The sequence below is a fragment of the Vulpes lagopus genome, chromosome 4 (genome assembly GCF_018345385.1).
Source record: "Vulpes lagopus strain Blue_001 chromosome 4, ASM1834538v1, whole genome shotgun sequence".
Lineage (NCBI taxonomy): Eukaryota > Metazoa > Chordata > Mammalia > Carnivora > Canidae > Vulpes > Vulpes lagopus.
In genome coordinates this window covers 42,558,330-42,579,053 of record NC_054827.1, presented here as the reverse complement: position 1 = coordinate 42,579,053, position 20,724 = coordinate 42,558,330, and the positions used below count along the sequence as shown (strand labels likewise).

Below are 20,724 nucleotides of genomic sequence, written 5' to 3'. Positions count from 1 at the left end.
CAGGCCAGGCAAGCTAAATGTGTGTTCAAGGTTACACAATCTGGAAGGAACAATATCAGGATTCAGACCTAGGCGGTTTGACTACAGAGACCACAGCGCTTGAATGTTGCTTATTGAGAACTCATTTTATGTCTTGCTTTTTTTGCCCTGCAGGCTCTAAGCAATGGTGGATTTACCGACATTTTATAAATTAGGTGAGAATTGAACGACTGAGCCAGAACCCTGAAATGACCCAATGTAGGCTTACAATAGCTGGTAATACAGAATTGAGGGTAGTGGATTCCAAGTCTGTTTTCTCAATCAGCTGCAAGGACAAGAAGTTAGGACCCTCTGGCTCATTTGAAGACAGGCAGAAGGAAAGAAAACGGGTGGAGGGTTGTCAAAGCAGGGTACCTCCTTCCTACCCCATGGAGGGAGTCGGGGGAGAGTGCCCCTCTGCCTGGGGTGGGCAGTGGAACAGGAAGGAGGAAAGTGTAAGGGAGCATGTGCCCCAGTTTTGAATGCAATGACATCACCTGTTTTAAAAGTATGGTCCAAAAAATGTCAAGTGCTGGCCAATCACACCGGCCACTCTTTCTTCCTTAGGGAGGCATGAGGGAATGAATGGAGAGAAGGCAGGACAGTGGGAAGAGCATGGAATCTTCCTTTCTCAGAAGCTCCTTGTACAGCATGAATAGCAGAAATACAGCAGAGCTGGGCTCCCACATCCTCCAGCAGAAACCGGAGACGAGACCCTAAGGCAGTGTGTTTGTGTGGCCTCTCCTAGGGAGCCTGGACTGTCTCCTAGACTCCAGCCTTACTCCTCCTAGGTCTGTGGAGGGGGCCTTAGGATTAGAAGTACCTGTCAAGAGTCCATACATCAGGGTGGAGGTCAGTACCGATGCAGAGTCCAGGAGCTTGTCACCCCCTCACAGCTGGGCAAGGGCTCCTGTTTGACTCCCTCTCAGCATGAAGCACCCCCACCCACCCAAGGGCTCTGGAATCAATGCAGCCAGTTTCCTGACTGAACATCTTAAACAATTCCACTCTCTTCTTCTTCTGTGGTTGTGGTCTCCATGGAGCTATCTAGTGAATGCCTGTTTCCATTGTCATAAAACCATAATTTATAATCCATTGGGGTCTCCACCAAATTAGGTATTCCTGTGATTATTACTGGAATTCGTCACCCCTGAAATGATTTGGAGAAAGTAGCCAGTGGTTAGAAAGCATGTTTCCTATTTATAATTTGAATAGCTTATTTGTCTTCCCCTAATTACCACCGGAACTCTCAGTTCTTGGACTCCAGGAAATATCTGGTTCACAGGGTTAAATAACAAAATTTTTAAGGGCCTTTATTAGCTTTCCATTCTCCTTTTTTTAAAAAAAATTTGACAGGGCATAAAATGAACTTGCTAATTGGTTTTCTCTTCCTGACTTGCATTATCTTATTGCTTTAATTTGTCTCCAGCGAGACCAATCAGATGTGTCAAGCTCACAATGCTTCTAGAGACTTAATATACAAAAAACCTTTAAGACAATATGCAGTCCAGGGGTGCCTGGGTGGCTCAGTCAGTTAAGCAACTGGCTCTTGGTTTCAGCTCAGGTCATGATCTCAGGGTCATGAGTTTGAGCCCCAAGTCATGCTCTGCACTGAGCAGGGAGTCTGCTTAAAATCCTTTCTTTCTCTCTCTGTCTACCCACCCCTCTCCCCACCCCGCACTCTCCATCACTCAAAAAACAAAACAACAACAACAAAAGACAATATGCAGTGCAGATGGAGCTTTAGCCAGGTGGGTGGCCTCTCTCACCTCATGTGCCCAAGGACAAGGTGGGAGTATATTATGTCTAGATTCCCTCCACATGTAGCCTCTAAGAGCAGACTTTCTCAGACTTGCTTGGGACATTTGTTTACAAAATGACCTAGATAGGGAAGAGATTTCTCTGTATTATTGCATTTAACAAGTGCTACCAGGTGGCTCTTATTGGGGAAATTTTGGAAACCTTGGCCCAGGAAGATGATTCTAGATTCGGTGATTCTTTTGACACTAGAGTTCAAGAACTACTGCCCTAGAAGAAAGTGGTAATGACTAGAAATCTATAGATAAATCAATATTAGACCAAATCTACTATAATAAGGTATTCCACCACCAAACACAAACTTTTTTTCTACCTGGAAGCATAAAGTGTTAGGTATTTATAGCTGGAAAACTTCCTGTTAGGTCATGTAGTCCATTCTCAATAATATAGAAACTCTTTTCAAGGCAAAAAGCCCTCACCATTTCCTCTCCCCAAAGTAAAAGGGCCTTTCGTCTCTAGTCAGGAAAATCTGAGCTAGCTTAATGATCCCTAAACCATCAGACCATCTGAAGTATTTTATATAAGATGTAGATGCTGGGACCTCATCAAATACCTACCGAATCATGATGTTCATGGATGGGGCCTGGGACTCTGGTTTTAACACAGAAGAATGAGATAATCACTCAAATTCAGGAACCACTGATCTCTTCTACTCTTGTTCAACAGATGACTGAACTCAGCAATAGAGTTGAAGTGATTCACCAAATCAAATTTGTGGGAGGCCTTCAGCTTATCAGCTGAAGTCTGCTTTATGTGAATCACGTATCAATACTCTCATCTCTCAAAAAGTCTGCTGGGGTGGTCCCATCACCCTGAGTATGAGAAGAAATTTGGAGGTTAGAGAAACTTACTTAGCAATGACTCAAATCATTTGTCAACACTGCCATCCATCCCTTCTCCCCACGGTCAATCAAGATCAGCTCCCAGTCAATGGATTGTTATCTCTGACCACAAGCAAAAGGCAAGGATCGAGGGTGGGGAGGACGGAGGATGAGACTGGCTTAGTGGGTTGATAATAAAGGCCTCAGGACAAGTCAACATGAAAATGCAGCATGGGCAGCTCATAAACCACTAAAACCTAGCTTTGCCCTTCTTTTCTTTTCTTCCAATTGGAGTACTTGCTTCCAGAATGATTCCAACAATTCTCATCTCCCGGTATCCATCCCCCACCTCCCATAATTGAATAGGGATGACCTGTAACCAAGAGGGTATTATAGAAGTGATGGGCTGGTTATCCAAGTCTGGGTCATAGAAGGCATCGTGGTCTTTTTTTGTGAACTCTCCTGGATCACTGCTTTGGAGAGAACCAGCCACAACCTTGTGAGGACAGGTAAGTCGTTCTGTGGAGAGGTCCACATGGTGAGGAATGGGCCTCCCACCAACAGGCAGCACTGTCTTGCGAGGGATGTGAGGGAGCTGTCCTAGAACAGCCTTCACATGATTCACCTGACAGCAACTCTTGATGATCCTTGTGCCACAAACACCTGCTGAACTGGGGGATGGTAAATGTCTACTGCTTTAAGCCTGAGCTTTGGGGTAGTTTGTTATGCAGTGATAGATAATTTACATGAATCTATTGAGTGCTTATCTTGTGGTTATAAGATGGTCATCACATTTGCTAAGAGATCATCGTGACTCTGTTGTGTTGAAGACCCAGGAGATGCCCCATCGATGAGGCACAGGCTGGAAAGTCAAGGTGACGGAGGTATGCTACCAGCGGGGAGGAGACATTCCATCCATGGCATTTCATATCATCTTTGATATGATTGCAAATAGTGCACAAAATATCAAGTTTAAAGGCAGAGCATGAGTGAGAGCAAGAGAGAGAATGTCCCAGGGAGGGGAGAAGGTTTAAATTAATTTTCTTTCTTTCTTTGGTTGAAGTCACAAAACTCTCCCTTTCATGGATCACACGGGCCCCTGCTATTCTACAGGGTAGTACAGGGAACACTGTGCTATCTGAAAAGAATAGAAAAGGACATTTTTTATCCCAGTGGCAGAGAGACAAGACACCAGACAGGCAACCTTGCTGACAAAGAACAGAGTTCTGACTGTCATAGCCCAGAGCCCATTTCTTTCAACCAGTTACTCCCCAAAGTGACTTCCATACTGTTTGCCATGTTTTGGTAAAATTTTTTTTATTACACTAATAGTAATTACTATTCTTTTTATAATTTCTATTATTAGTCCTGCTGTAACAAGTTATCAGAGATTTGATGGCTTAAACAAGCACAGGTTTATTATCTTACAGTTGCGCAGCCCAGTGTCCCATGTAGATGTCAGCAGCACTGGTTCTTCCTGGGGGTCCCATGGTGGGATCGCTTTCCTTGCCCTCTCCAGCTTCTAGAGGCACCCACACTCCTGGGCTCATGGCCCCTTCCTTCACCCTCACAGCTCCAGTGTTGCATCCCCTGGACCACAGCCAGGAAGGTTTCTTTGCTTTTAAGGACCCTGGTGATGACACTGGGCCTGCTGGGCCCACCTCCCATCTCCAAACCCTTAACCTAATCCCACATGTGGCACAAAAGACAACCCGGTCACAGGTTCTGGAGGTCAGAGCCTGCACACCTCTGGGGTAATTTTCTGCCCACCACAGGTATTTTTCTTTTAACCAGAAGACTTTTATTTTTTTATTTTATTTTTTTTAAAGATTTATTTGTATTTATTTATGATAGGAGTAGGTTGCAGTGAGGCTATAATCAGAGGGCAGATATAAAATCCTTTTAAGTATTACAGGTGCAGTAGCATGTCAAGCAATATTCACATTCCCAGACGCTCAGGAATTCACGCCATGGAGAGCTTCCTTGCTCCTTGACTTTTGCTTATCCTCAATGTCCTTTGTGACTCCTCAGCAGAGAACAAAGGCACGGAGGGCAAAAGGACAGAAGGTGTCCCTCCACTTGTCCATCTCTCCATAAGGCCCTGAGGAGCGGGGCTTTGGTCCTCTGAGAGTGAGAACCTGGTGCTGTTGCTCAGCCCGGAGCTAGACTCGGGAGGTTGGAACAGCCGTCTCCTAGCTGGCCTCCCGGCTTGAGGGAGAAACCCCATCCTCCGTTTTTGTCCATCGTTTCAGGATCCAACCAGGTCCCTCATCCCCTGCTCTCTGAGCACACCCCACATGCATTGGGGGTTTCTCCTCGGAAGGATCAGGGAAGCCCCTCGGACTGGATCATGTTCTGCTTCTTGCCTTTTGGGAAATAACTCAGAGGAAGGATTTGACATGAGTTCTAAACTCACCCTACGTGGAGCCAGGGGCGTGGATGAAGGGTGGGCAAGAGCCTCATAGAGAAGTCGAGAGCTGACCCACATGCAGCAATGCTCTTCTGAGCATAAGAAGCTGTCCAGCCAATAAAACAGGGCCTTTCTCATTTTCTTTCATAAAGACATTTGGTTGGACAGCTGGTCTCTACCAGGCAATGGTAAGAGGTCTGTGTAGAATGGGCTGCCTGATGCCATTCATTTACTGTCTATTGTCATTTTTTAAAAATTATTTTTTAAAAGATTTTATTTATTTATTAATGAGAGACACAGACACAGAGAGAGTGCCAGAGGCACAGGCAGAGGGAGAAGCAGGCTCCATGCAGGGAGCCCGACGTGGGACTCACCCTGAGCTAAAGGCAGGTGCTTAACCGCTGAGCCACCCAGGCTTCCCTAAAATTTATTTTTGTCAGTGGGGCTTTCCTGTCTTTTAACCTTTTTATTCTGAAATAACTTTAGACTTGCAGAAGAGTTCCAAAAATAGTACAGAGTGTCCATATGCTCTTCATCCAGCTTCTCCTTTGGTCAACATCTTAGATAATCATAGAAGAGTTCTCAAAACTCAGAAATTAACCTTTATAGGAGGCCATTGAGTGCAGTACAGAACTTACATGGATTTCACCAGGTTTTTTTGCAGGTGTCCTTTGTTTTGGTCCTTACAGACCGTGACCCTTGGTCTTTCCTTTGACTTCCGTGCCCTTGGTACTTTTGAAGAATACTGGTGAGCTGTTTGCATTTTTCTGTTGTTTCTTTTTTTTTAATAATAAATTTATTTTTTATTGGTGTTCAATTTGCCAACATACAGAATAACACCCAGTGCTCATCCCATCAAGTGCCCACCTCAGTGCCCGCCACCCAGTCACCCCACCCTCCGCCCTCCTCCCCTTCCACCACCCCTAGTTTGTTTCCCAGAGTTAGGAGTCTTTCCATGTTCTGTCTCCCTTTCTGATATTTCCCACTTATTTTTTTCTCCTTTCCCCTTTATTCCCTTTCACTATTATTTATATTCCCCAAATGAATGAGACCATATAATGTTTGTCCTTCTCCAATTGATTTATTTCACTCAGCATAATACCCTTCAGTTCCATCCACGTCGAAGCAAATGGTTTCTAAGGGCTGAGTAATATTCCATTGTATACATAGACCACATCTCCTTTATCCATTCATCTTTCGATGGACACCAAGGCTCCTTCCACAGTTTGGCTATTGTGGACATTGCTGCTAGAAACATCGGGGTGCAGGTGTCCCGGCATTTCACTGCATTTGTATCGTTGGGGTAAATCCCCAGCAGTGCAATTGCTGGGTCGTAGGGCAGGTCTATTTTTAACTCTGAGGAACCTCCACACAGTTTCCAGAGGGGCTGCACCAGGTCACATTCCCACCAACAGTGCAAGAGGGTTCCCCTTTCTTCACATCCTCTCCAACATTTGTGGTTTCCTGCCTTGTTAATTTTCCCCATTCTCACTGGTGTGAGGTGGTATCTCATTGTGGTTTTGATTTGTATTTCCCTGATGGCAAGTGATGCGGAGCATTTTCTCATGTGCTTGTTGGCCATGTCTATGTCTTCCTCTGAAATTTCTGTTCATGTCTTTTGCCCATTTCATGATTGGATTGTTTGTTTCTTTGGTGTTGAGTTTAATAAGTTCTTTATAGATCTTGGAAGCTAGCCCTTTATCTGATGCGTCATTTTCTGTTGTTTCTCATGACTAGATGAAGACCATGCTTTAGTAGGAAGGACACCAGCGATGCGACATGTCCTTTGCAGGGCACCTTACCAGATGGCACAGTACGGGTTACTGGTGATGTCGGCCTTGGTCCCTTGGCCAAAGTGGCATCTGCCATGATTCTCTGCAGTGAAGTTAATCTTTTATCCTACATATTTTGAGGAAGATACTTTGGGATTCTCTAGATATCCTATCTCTGCTTAAACTTTCACGCACGAATTTTAGCCTTTACCAGTGCATCTCGCCTGTATCACTCTGTCGTTCTACAGGTGACTTTTTGTCTGTTTCTTTCTTTCTGTTTTTATTAATTAGAGTTCTGCTGTTGGGAAGAATTGCCACTGCATTCATCCCTTTCTTTATTCATTTATTTCTATCAGTGTGAGCTCACGGATGTTCCTTTTATTCTTGACATGATAATCCAATACTTGTTCTTTATTTTGCTTATTATGTGTTCAAGTTGTTCTGACTTTGGCCTTTGTGAGCCCTTTCAAGCTGGTTTCTGTCCCCTTTTAGTGTGTGCATTTTGTTTGTTGCTCCAGGCTCATCTTGCATTTTCTTTGTTTCAGTTCTGGAATCAACCACTTCAACTAAAGAGCCTTGGTTCTGTTTTGTTTGGGGTGTTTTTTCTTTGTCTTTTTATTTTTTTTTTAGAATAGCATTTAAAAGCTAAGTCATGGATGATAATTGTGCTTATTGATACTGGACCATCATTGCTGTTTCTGGCTGAATACAGATGCATAAATACATCTGTATTTATGCCCTATTTTTCAGTGCATATTAAAATTATAAATCCACATTGATACCTTCAACTCCAGTTCAGCACCACAGAATTTTTCTGATCTTCTCCCTTTTCCTTATTTGTAAATTCTTTCTCTGACAGCGATACCCTTAGTTCTCATTATCTACAATATATTTATTTGTTCAACCCTATACCACAAAGCAGTTGCAGAATCCCTAACCTATGGGACTTTCCCTTTATTTTAAAATCTACAAATATTCTTTGTCTTTTCTAAATCTATCGTCTTCTTCTGTCTCTGTCAAGATTATTTTTAGATTATAATTTCTAAGCCTTTATCATTTCCATCTGCATCTCATTTTATGTTTGTTTTTGCCCCTTTGTCCTTTTCTGTGTGCCTTGTTATATCTCACTCTTAATGTATTTGAAAACGCTTCTCATGAGAGCTTTCACTTTGTCTCTACAGTGTGTGTGGTTGTTCTTTGTTCATGCTCAGGAATATTGCTTCTTGGAAATTCCTTTATTGTGTTTTTCTGGTCATAAGTCATTACTTTCCTTTCCTCCCCCCAAAAAATAGGTTCCTTGTTTTCTTGTCCAGCCTCTCCCTACATGTTCTCTGTTTCTTCTATGCAGGAGGTGTGATGAAAACATATGACTCATCTCAGAACCCATGATGATGTTTCTAGGGGATCTTCTCTGCTCCCAGACCAGGTAGGATTCTGTTTTGAAGCCACATGACCTTGGGAATGTTAGTGGTGAATTGACATGAGAAAACATAATTATAATTTCTCCTGAGTTTTTCTATAGAGGGAGGGGCTTTTCAACCAACAAAAGTCATTCATGAGGAAATGATAAACTAACTCTTCAAGTATTTCAAAGGATGTTATTATGTTCCTTGTTTTATTGTAAGCTCTTGATGGCAATGGCATAAACATGTCTGCATGATGACCACCCCCACACCCATGTCATATGTGCACATTCAGTAGCAGGGTAGCCACGCCAGTAAAACAGGATTGAAAGAAAGAGTATTAGGAAATATAAGAATTTCCAAATTAATAACTTGTTAGTATTTAGAAAATAATCAGCAGTCACTAAAAACCAACACTGCACTGCATTCTTTAACTGAAAAGTTGAAATGGAAAAAAACCCTTGTGGGTTCTTTCAAAACTATGAGAATCTGGACCTTCCTACATTGACCTGTGGGGGATCCGAGTGTAGTAAGCTCACCACCCTCTTGTTACAGCTTCCCAGTGGGCTGCATGCTCTCTCTGTTACCATCTGGAAGCACCCTGTTCCCATAGCTGAGAACTTGGGCATCCCTCTGGGCCACAATATATCCTAAGGCATACAAATTTCACATTCAATTAATATTATCAGTTTGTCGCTTATTCACCCAGTGATTCCGCTTTGTTATTTGTTGGGGATTTTGTTTAGCCTCGTTATGATCTTCCAGGGATCATTTTCCCTCTCTGTATTCCCATCCTCAGTGCTTATTGATGAACACCTCTGCTGGAGAATTTTAATGCAGCCCCCGGGTCTCTGTCATGCTGTTAGGGGTTAGTAATGAGAGCAGAGCCAGACAAATTAGTAATGAGAGCAGGCTTTGGCGTTTGTGAAATATTGCTCATCTTTTCCCTCTTCTCCAATGTCGGGGACGGGAGAAGCTGCCGTTGACACTTCCCACTGCTCTCTGGCTTATCTTGGCCTTGCCCTAGAGAGGTCTAAAATATTCACTCTCCCTGCGATCATGTGCCACTCAACATGCCCTAGAGAGAGACTGTGAATTCTATCAAGGGTTTCTGGCGGTGAGCAGAAATCTAGGGATCGGCAGGTGGGCAGGACCATCATCGTACAGGTCCACGTGTCCTGTACCTGGTGAAAATGAGTGACCCTGAGGAATTCAACGGGGTGCGAGAGATCTCCTCCAGCTGCCCCAAATCCATGTGCTTCATCACCCCAGTTTCTCAGACCTTCACCAAACGACTTACTTAGGCCCAGTTAACACAATTCTTATAGGGGCACCTGGGTGGCTCAGTGGTTGAGTGTCTGCCTTTGTCTCAGGGCAAGATCCCGGGGTCCTGGGATCCAGTCCCGCATCGGTTTCCCCGCAGGGAGTCTGCTTCTCCTTCTGCCTGTGCCTCTGCTTCTCTCTTTGTGTCTTTCATGAATAAATAAATACAAAATCTTTTAAAAATCCCACAATTCTAATAAACCTCCTTATCTGGTTTCACAATCTCCGAGATTTATGGAGAACTGAGGTACTTTTCTCAGTTTCGTCATTAGCAGCCTATGTGAACTTGAGCAAATAATTCCAGCAGACTGGATGTTGGGCTCCTCACCTATAAGCAGAGGGCTTCAATTAGGTGCCTGCTAGTATCCCTCCAGCCTGAATGCCCAGTTTTTCTGAATTTTGGAGATGCTCCCAGGGACCACCCCATGGCCAGGCACAACGGGCCACTCCGTGGACACAGGTGGGTGCAGCAAGACCTGTGGGGAGAAAACTCAAGGGAGCAATGACACAAAAGTACCTGTTGTCTCCAGGACCACAGGTAGTGCAGAAATCAGGTCATCAGGGGACAAGAGACCCAGTGAAACAGGGACAAAGGAAGGATTGTTGCAGGAAAGGATCACCCCAGAGAGAAGGTCCTTGTGACTCAGGGAAAGAACTATGGGATCCACCTGCCTTGGGAGACTCGTGCCCCTGAGAGCCCCCATGGGCCAGAGCGTGGCCCAGTTTAACCTCCTTTGTCCCTTCTAGGGGATTCTCCTTCGGTAAATGCCTGATTTGGAAGATAAGCAGGCTTCCCAGGAGATGCCTGGGCTCCTTCTCTGGGCTGCTATGTGAACCGCCTGGAAAGTTGGCTTCTCCATGAAATCTGCAGGCAGCTGGATCCAGGAGGCCCTGGTCTCCTGCTGAGTGTTAAGTAGGGGAGGAATTTCAACATTGGCTTGGCTCCTCCTTCCAGAAGGCTGCATAGAAATGAGGTGGTGGGAAGATCTGACCTCTGCTTAGAGTTTGCTGTTTCCATCGACAGGAAGCACAGAGGAGGCTCATGCCAGGTCTCCGGGGGGAGTGTGGACAGTGGAGACAGACATATCTAGACAGGTTCTCCCTGCACAGGGTGGGCAGGTGGCTGCAGGCCAGGGAGAGGCACCAAGCCTCAGGTGCTTTGAGTTTCAGAGATGGGAAGGGTCCTGGTGGGGGAGCCAGGGAACATGAGAGGAGGGACGTGGAATATATGCTGATGGGTGGAAGAGTCATAGGTCTTCTCTTTTCCTGACAATAGAAAAAAACGTGTCGGTGAGTAGGAGTCAGAGGACAGAAAGGACAAGTCATGAAATGAGGGGCAGGGAGTGAACGTGGTAAAGACCTCGGAGACAAAGCTGAGAACACAGCAGGGCAGACTCCTCGCCTTCCTTTAATGCTGGGGGCCTGGGATGCCGAGGGGATCCAGGGGGTCCTGGGCTGGTGCTTTTGATGGTCACAGCTGTGACTGAGGACTAATCAGTGTAATGAGTCACACAGAAGGAACCCTAGTCCTTGCTTGGAGAGGTTTGAGGCACCAGGGAAGGAACGGTCAGGAAGCCTGGGAGGTCAGAGCCCCCTCCCATGGTGCCCACAGCCTGCCCCTCCTCTCCTATGATGGTACAGGGCTGTGACACTGTGTCTCCATCACCCCTCAAATGCTGTGTCCCTCATCCTCCCCGCCCCTTGTCCTGCTGGGAAGGTGCATCCTTCTCTTGTTCCCACCACCCTGGCCTCCCCTCCAAGTCCCCACAGTTCTGCTCCAACTCGAGCCTCTCCAAGCACTGCAGGAGCTCTGAGTTCCTGGTCATTCTCACGTAATCTTTCTGTGATCATTCCACCTGTGAATTTTGCCTCCGTGTCTGTGTTCTAAGCTTCTTGGGAGCAGGGCTGATGTGCAGTGCTACTTTGGATTCTCCACGATACCATGTCTGGAGCTAGAATACGCTGGGCCTACAGGATGTAAGTGTCTTCATCAGTGACGGCCACACTCGCCTTTTACCCATGCACTAGAGGACATCCCCAGATGGCCTTGATTGATGGCTGAGTCAGGTTTAGAATTCAGATGCTGCTTCATTCTTTAAGAATATTTGGATTCTAGGTGGTGAAGACCCTCTCAAACTCCAAATTCCCCACCACTAAAGCAGTGCCTTATTAACATGTCTTCTGTGGCAGAATGAAATCCTTTTGAAAGGGGCAGTGTAGTAGAGAAATGTGGAGTGTGGGCATTTAGGAGCAAGTGTGGGAGAAGGAGAGATGATGTGTTTGTTCATCTGTAAAATGGGTGTCATTTTGGGACTCCTGGGTGGCTCAGTGGTTGGGCGTCTGCCTTCAGCTCAGGGTGTGATCCCGGGGTCCTGGGACAGAGTCCCCCATCCGGCTCCCCGCAGGAAGCCTGCTGCTCCCTCTGCCTGTGTCTCTGCCTCTCTCTGTGTGTCCCTCATGAATAAACAAATAAAATCCTTTTAAAAACCCCATAATTCTTGACATAAACACCCCTGGCTTTCTCTCCAGCTGGTAGCCACACCGAGTGCCTTTGAAAACTGTCCTTGAAGGGGCCTCAGGGAACTTTATTCTATTATCCTGATGTTTCAGGGTGCTCCACGGCTTTTTCTTTACTCGTGTCAAAAACTCACTTGTTGGGAGACTAAATTATTTACATCCATGATGGGAGCCTTCTCTGTGCTGCTGCTGTGGATATTGAGGGGGGGTCCACCCTGCAAATTCTGTGCTGTGTTTTTGTATCCCTTTGCCTGTCCTCTCCTACGTGCTCTAGAACCCTCCTTTAGCTCAATAAACCCAAAGTATCCACTGTCAATTGTGTACAGACAACCAGAAAGCTCGGAGAAGGTGGCTTCTCACTGACTATAGAGAGAGGAATGGCAATTCAGTAATGAGGCAGGGGTGGGGGGCGATGGGGTGAGAGGACAGAGAGGAAACCAGCCCAGGAGTGGGGGGGACCAGCGGGCTGGGTTGGGGTGTCTCCCACCATGGGCTCTGTGGGCCACCGTGTCATCACAGGTGACATAAGGCCCGGTAACCTCAGGTCTGGCTTCTCACGTTTGCTGGAGAATGAAATAAGCACCGAGAAGAAAACATTTTAAAAAGTTAGCAATCATTCAAAGCAGCATCACCACGAATACATCCTTGCACCCCCGGAATCCCACAACTCCTGAATTTTGTAAGCAGGGCCCAGTGCCGGGGATCTGGAGGGGGCCGCGGCGCTGGCATATGGGCGCTTCTGGAGGACGATCAAAAGGCTGCTTTGCATCACTCCGGGAAGGGAATTTCCTATTTCCAGGCAAAACAATGAAAATGAGCAACCTCTCCCGAAGAGCTTGCCTCCAGAAGACACAATTCTCATCCAGGTTGCAACTGAGGCATAACCATAGGTGGTGCATGAGCATTATCCTCAGGACCCCACCAGCCACAGTAAACATCCACACCAGGGAGGATCAAGCCCCCACTGTGCTTAGGCTTCCAGCCCCAAATTGTGGCTGAGGGAACCAGTGGCCTCCTTGGCCCCATGGTTCTCAGCCAGGCAGACCCACTTGGGACTTGGGGCCCCTAGACCATCCTGCTGCTCCTTGGTATGTACAAGCCCTGCATTTCTCAGATGCCAGCGGGAGAGGAGGGACCGAGCACGGCGAGTAGTAGGTTTAAATGACAGATGTGTTGAAGAACCATGACGTGTCCCACAGATGTCAGGATGATCGGTATGGTCGTTTCACTAATGGAGCGTGAATTGAGGAGGTGATAAAATCTCAGTACACCTTAGTGTGATGCGACTCGCTGTGGAGCGAACGTTTCCTGTAAATTATCTCGTGTAGCCTCTGCTAGCACCTTCCAGTGCAGGCCCTCTTTATGGCCCATTTTATGGATAGGAAAGCACAGGTGTGGAGAAAGTAAACACCTTTTAAAAAATATTTTATTTATTCATTTGAGAGTGCACAAGCTGGGTGAGGAGCAGAGGGAGAGGGAGAAGCAGGCTCCTTGCTGAGCAGAGAGCCAGAAGTGGGACTTGATCCCAGGACCCTAAGATCATGACCTGAGCTGAAGGTAGATGCTCAACACTTTAAGTCACGGAGCTAATAAATGATAGCTCCAGGGTCACACCACAGCCTACATTGACCCAAGAATTTTGCTAACTTGGTCATGTCTCTGACATCCTGGGAACAAAATCCTCTGCCCCATGGTTCCCACGTGTGCTTGGCACATACCCTGCTCTCAGTACTTATTTTTGGATTGATTCATCACAAGTGAAATGAGGGTGGAAGTGTAGCATCTGCAGCCCAGCGTGAGAAGGAAATTAGCTGGACGCACTCCTCCGAGATGATCGAGGCCCCGCATCCGACGCCATGAGAGGAGATAGGGGGATGGAAGGATCCAGAAATGAGAGATGGGACATGGCAAAAATGAAATGGGAAAAAAAAAAAGAGGCTAAAAGAGCTAGAATAGTAGAGAGACAAGGTAGAGACAAGGGCAGAGTGAGTGCCGGGCACTGGGACACTATGTGGTCGTGCCCAAATGTGCATCTAAAAAAGCCAAGGTCGAAACATCGAGAGTAGAAGGGTGGAGCAGAGATGTTGAAAGGCACCAACCTGCAACCCGTGGCAGAGTCCCAGAGAGCTGACGCACAGTGTGGTGGACCTGGCTGGGGTGATACGACAATTATCACAGCTGCTCAGAGCAGAGCCACTTACTCCCGCCGTAGAAGAGAAATGGCACTTGGGTGACCTGCTAGGGGGGCTCCCTGTCCCTATGAGGGCAGTCGTAGTACAACGTGTATGTCGGAGCAGCGTATTTTAAACCTCATGACTACACTGGGTTACCTATCGAGTATATTTCAGTAAGAAAGAAAAAAAAAAGTTTTTTTTCCTGCCATTGTTGTAACACAGGTAATGGCGTTCTTATATATTCACCTGGAAGGCAGAGAAATGGGTCTGTTGGGGCAGTTCAGAAATTAAGTGCACGTGCTGCCAATCACAGTCCCAGTTACCCCGTAAACAAACTGTTTGTGAACCCGTCCACTGTGTCTTTGCCCCCTGACCCTCTGAGGAAGGAAGCCTCCTGTGATGTTTCCTCCTCACCCAGTGCCACCTCCGTTCCCCTTGGGACTTGGACCCTAATTTTATTCTTGTACATTTCACACTGCCTCTATCTATCTATCATCTATCAATCTATATATCATCTATCTATCATCTATCCATCATCTATTTATTTATGTCTGCCATTATATTAGTTTCAGGTGTACAGCATCATGATTTGATGTATTCTTGCAAAATGATCACCACAACAAGCCTACTTAAAGGAGAGGAACACTTGAAACACAATTCTTCCTTGAGTCTGGAATTGCCCTTGAGCTGACCAGGAAGACATTTCCTCTTGTTTTCGGTCCAGAACCTAGCTGCTGGTCTCTCCTGCAGCTGGGCATAGCCAAGCCCCAGAGTCCTGATGGGGTGTAGGCGAGTGGAAGTCAGGTGCTCACCTATACACCCCATCATCCTCCGTGGCTCTTCCCCCTCCTCTGTCCTGACACAAGCCCACAGCAGGTCTTCCCAGCTCTGACCTGAACATGGTTGCTTCCCAGGTGAAAGCAGCTTGGGTTTTCTTCTAGAGAAAGGAAGCCCCCCCCCCCCCCGGTCCAGAATGCTAACATTGAGTTTTATGTGAGTGAGGAATAAACCTAAAACACGAAACAGCTCAAACACAAAGATTTATTTTGCAACAAAGGATGTTGAGAGAGAGGGAGAGAGTGAGCTCTCTGTTCTTCCGAAACAGTCTTTTCTATTAAAAAAATCGTTATTACAAAAAAAGTGACATATTCTGGGGCAGGTTGGCTTTTAGAAGGAGAAAACATTATTTTTTTGACAAATCTTTATTGAGTAGGTATCTATTTATCTTGTGGGGGTTCCAAGCAAAGGAGATATCCTTAATGGGGAAACAGGCATATGTCTGTTTATAATGGAGCTTATAATGGATCAGGGAGGCAGTCTAAAAATAGTTGTAATTATACAATTCGTGTGACTTTAATATATTCAAGGGCACATATTATGAGGCAGTAGAACAGGTTGGTCTATTCCCTCCTTAGGTCTCAAGAAGTACTTCTCTGACTCTACAGTCTACATCGTAATTTGCAGAGGCTCCTCTAGCTTCATATCTGGCGGAGGCAGTAGCACGTGCAAAGGGCCTGGCTTGGAGATGATCTTTGCTGGAACTAAAAGAAGGCTGGTGTCACCAGGGCATAGCGAACCGAGAGAAGGGGGAGCTTGGGGACCAGGTCACACAGGGTCTCTGGCCCTCCAAGAAGATTCTGTGTGATACCCTGTTTGTGAACATAAGTCCTTGTACGTTTTGAACAGAGAGTGATACACAAATACTTTAAGATGAGCACTTTGGCTGCCGCAGATACCAGCCAGGAGCCTGTCTTTTCCATTCAGGTGAAGGGCTGTGGCTATGCCAGTAGGGAGCTGATAGGGAAGGAGAAGGAGATAAGGAAGGAAAGGGAAGGAGATAAGCTGGCTGGATCCAGATGCACCTGTGTGGGTGCAGAGGTGATGAGACCCGGCGATGGTGGGTGAGACCGTGAATAACAGTGTAAGACAGAGAGGAGTCCCAGGTCTGGGCTTGCATGTCTGTAGAGTTGACAGAGCCTGGAGGAGGAACAGGTCCACCTGGTGCGACTGCAAGCCCAAGGAATTCGCCCACTTTAACTGGACCCTAAACCTGAAATGGGATCTGCTGGCAATCGCCTTTTTAAGATAAACATGTTAGATCGAGTGATGAATACGTGGGAGCTAAGGAAAATGAGAAGAACTTGGTATTTGAAAGATTATTTATTTTAGAGAGAGAGAGAGTGTGCAGGGAGAGGGGCAGAGAGAGGGAGAGAGAGAAGTTCAAGAGCTGGACAAGGGGTTCGATCTCACGACCCTGAGATCATGACCTGAGCTGAAACCAAGAGTCGAAGGCTTACACTCAGGTGCCCTGAGAATGAGAACGTTAGACAGTGATTGATGTGTCCATGCTTTTATATGCAAAAAATGTCTTAGAAAATAAGAATTCTGGGCCCTATTAGTGTTTTCAAAAACAGTTTTGATCTTTTGTGAAGCTTTAAGGGAATTTTGTTTGTTTGTGGTATTTTTTTCAGATGAAACTCCAGCAGTTACTGATACACATTCGCTGCATAGATACATTTCCCGTGGCTTCTCGGAATTCAGATTCTGGAAATGACAGCATTGAAAGGCCCAGAATGTAATCAGTTGTTTCTCCAACACAGTGGTTCCTGCTTCTGAACTATTTCTCGGTTAGAAAACTGTTGATACCTTGTACACTTAGCAAATACAATTTACAGAAACAGTGTGGGGTGCTCTAATGTGGAAAAAAGAAATGCAAGGGAAACATAAAACCGCTCGTGAAACTCCCTGCAAGTGTTGGGTCATGCTGTCTGTTGCAAGTGACTGCAACGAGAAAGAATTTAAGTCTTCGAAGAAAAACTAATTTATAATGAAAAGCCTATTATTTGCTTTAATACCATCTCAATGAATACATCTTATACGTATATAAAGTTCCTTAAGCTGTAAAATACTGATTCTTATTTTAATATAAAAAGCATTATTGTATTCAAAAACTGTAGTTTAAAGTGGACTCCCAATCATTTTGCCTAAGAATGAGGGCATTTGATCTGCAATTTTAATTCCTCATTGCAGCTGAGCTCTGCTTGATGTAGGCAGAGGAGACAGGGCTTTGGATATTGGTAACAGACACACTGGGTGGTCAGAGGCTAGTCAGCAGAAATAGGTTTAGGCAGGAGGGGTTAAGAGAATAGAATAATATGAGGTTTTGTTTGTTTAAGGTTTTATTTATACATTCATGAGAGACACAGAGAGAGGGGCAGAGACACAGGCAGAGGGAGAAGCAGGTCCCCCGCAAGGAGCTCAATGCAGAACTCGATCCCAGGACCCTGGGATCACACCCTGAGCCAAGGGCAGATGCTCAACCGCTGAGCCACCCAGGCATCTCTGATTTTTGTTTTTGTTTTTTCTCAACAAGTGAGAATGCCTCCATTCTGGATCGTGAGCCCCGAAAAGGCAAGGTGACAGTCTTCATCCCTGCATCCACATAGTTATCAGCACAGCACAGTGGTGTGTTTAGGAAATAGCTATTGAATGTAGGATGTAGAAGAGGCCCCAACATATACTTTGCCTATTTTAATCCTAAAATTGATCCCAAATGACAGAAACCAAGACAAGTGGATTCTTGTGCTGGCTCTTTCCATGGCTCCTCTAAAGACTCTGGAACTTCAGAATGTCCTGGAAGAAATCCCAGCCAGGGGAATGCTGTGGTCTTCATCAACTGGACAACCCAACTTCGGAAACTGCTGGCTTCTGAAGCTGGCAGTGGATGAAAGGAGGGGAGAAGCTTGACTTGGTCACTTGCCCTCTTCTGCCTGTCTAATAAAGCACATGTTGATTCAAGTCCTTTGTTTGGGTACTCAGATTCTTTTTTATTGTTGTCGTTGTTGTTAAGTATTGAGGTATAACTGACATGTAAAAAGTTGTATATATTTAATGAATACAACTCAATGTGTTTGGGGATGAGTATTCACCTGTGAAACCATCACCACCATGAAGGTCATAAACATGTCTCTCACCCCTTAAAGTTTCCTCCTGCCATTATTACTATTATTATTATAAGAACATTTTACATAAGATTTACCTTCATAGCAAATTTTAAGTATACATTATTGTTAGCTATAGGATCTATGCTATATAGTGGATCTCCAGAACATGTTCATCTTGCATAACTGCAACTTTGCATCCTTTGGCCAACACCTCCTTGTCCCACCTGCCCCCCACCCCAGCCCCTGGCAGTCACCATTCTACTCTGCTTCTTCATGTGTGACTATTTTAGATTTTACGTATAAGTGAGATCATATGGTGTTTGTCTTTCTCTGTGATTTAACATAATGTCCTCTAGGTTTGTGTCCTGTCACAACTGGCAGGAATTCCTTCTTTTTAAGGCTAGATAATATTCCATTTTATATCTATCACATTTTCTTTATCTATTCATCCATCAATGGACATTTAGGTTGCTTCCATGTCTTGGCTATTGTGAATAATGCTGCAATGCTCACGGGAGTGCAAATGCTCTTTGAGATCCTGATATCAATTCCTTTGGAAATACCCAGATGTGGGATTGCTAGATCAGATGGTAGCTCGAGGCCTGTTTGATTAGATCATTTCCCCTCATCTCACTTATAGAGACACAAGTATCTCTGTAGAAACCAGTGAGAAGTTTGTGCTGAAAGAAATAATACCAAGAGCTAATTTTGGATTCATAGAGGAGTTTCAGAGACATTTGCTGAGTAAAAACATAAAAAAGTTTTCTACTTTCCCTGAGGATCTTCTTAGATCTGGATAGATGATAGATACATGATAGATGAAACATGATAAATAGATATGGCATATTGGAGTTACTCTTAAAGAGAGAGAAGAATTGAGTTGTTTTTGGCCTGATTAAATGAGAGAATGGACTTAACCATTAATTAATTTGTAGAACACTGTGGGAGAGGCAGATTTGGGTGGGAGAGGCAGATTTGGGAGGGAAAGTCAAGATTTACATTTTGAGATTGTTATGTTTGAGACGCCATCTTCCTGGGAGAAGATGTTTACGTAGAACTCAGGGAGAGAACATATATGTTTCGCCAGCTCTGCATATGGATGCAATTTAAAGCCAGAATGGATGAGATGACCTAGCAAGTTGGCATAAATGAAGAGCGGAGAGATTTGAGGACTTAGTCATCATGCAACCCCAAATTATTGGTGGGGAAGTGAATGTGGAGAGACAGAGGAGGAGCAACCAGTGTGATGGGAGGAGGGCTGAGAGTGTGGCTTCCCAGAGACCAGATGAAGGCAAGTGCTTCCTGAAAAAGAGGGCCTTTGGTGTCAAAGGCTACATGGAGAATCTTGGTGAAATGACCATTCAATTTAATGACATGGAATTGACTTTGCTGAAGGTGGTTTTGGTGCTATTGTGGAGATAACAGTCTAACCTGAGTAGCTTCAGAAGATGATGGTGGAGCAAGATGTGGATTCAGGGATTACAGATCCTCTTTGGCTGAGTCTTGATGTAAAGGGAAGTGAACATGTGAAGAAGCAGCTAGAGTCAAGGGAGTTTCTATACTTTTATTCCTGTTTTTGAAGATGGGAGCCTCTTTGTATGATCTTGGAAGTAATCCATAGAAAGGGAAAGATTGCCACAGTGATGTTTCAGTAAAGTAGAGGGGACTGAATCAGGGAACAAGTGGAGGGAGGCTCTGTTGATATGAGCAGACAGACAGGGGTCTTCAGGAAAGAGGGGATTGGCCCAGTGGTCCATAGATGATGGTCACGATGACTAGTAACTACTGGCAAGGGCTTCAAAGAAAGAGATTTATTTCACAAGTAAGGAGGTATGATGGTCTAGAAGCTACAATGAGGAGGTAGATACACCTGCTCTGGATCTCAGCCTGCTGGCTCAAGGTCTGAAAGAATCAGCTGAAGAAGACAATGCAGAGTCTTCCATAGGGAGCCGGGATTCAACAGGAGGAGAACAGAGATGTCCATATAGGATGTTGAGGTCTAGAAGATTATGTGGATGACCTTGAGCTCTAGAAGGCACCATGGAAGGATCCAGGCTATGTGGAGGTATGAGGGCTCAGAGATGCACAAAGCTCAGTGGGGTGCATTTCTGGCTGATAAGGGACAACTTGTTACATCAGTGGCGTCACTGCAGAAGGGTGAAGGGTGTGGGGGGAGTATTTTGCAGACTTGGGTGGTGAGGCTATGCATAAACCAGGAGCCGGGAGGAGAAGGTTTCTCCAGAAGCAAGCATGGCTGGTGTTTCTCTGGTCCTGTCACTGTGACGGTGGCATGCAGAGCTCCGTGATGTTCTCGGGTCTCTTGGCCAAATCAGACATCCTCGTGTAGTTATGCCTGTTGCACATTTGATGTGAATGGTGCCCTGTACCAGCGCAAGCTCTTTCTTCAGAGATCTATGGCACCAGGAAGTGTGGGGTTCATCATGATTTCCCATGTCACCAGTGAGGAAACAGCAACAGCTACATCCAGTGACTTCCCAATTTCATGGTACTATCAATAATCTGA

At 45.4% G+C, this 20,724-nt stretch overlaps 1 long non-coding RNA gene across 2 annotated transcripts in view; it reads left to right on the top strand.

Annotated features, from left to right (window-relative positions):
• LOC121489018 overlaps window positions 1-18,043 on the top strand; it is a 42,705-nt gene extending 24,662 nt beyond the window's left edge. For both annotated transcript variants that reach the window (XR_005987240.1, XR_005987239.1), the window contains 3 exons: window positions 8,188-8,265; window positions 16,728-16,883; window positions 17,817-18,043. This is a non-coding gene — a long non-coding RNA (uncharacterized LOC121489018). The remainder of the gene's footprint in view (window positions 1-8,187; window positions 8,266-16,727; window positions 16,884-17,816) is intronic.
• The last annotated feature ends 2,681 nt before the right edge of the window (window positions 18,044-20,724 follow it).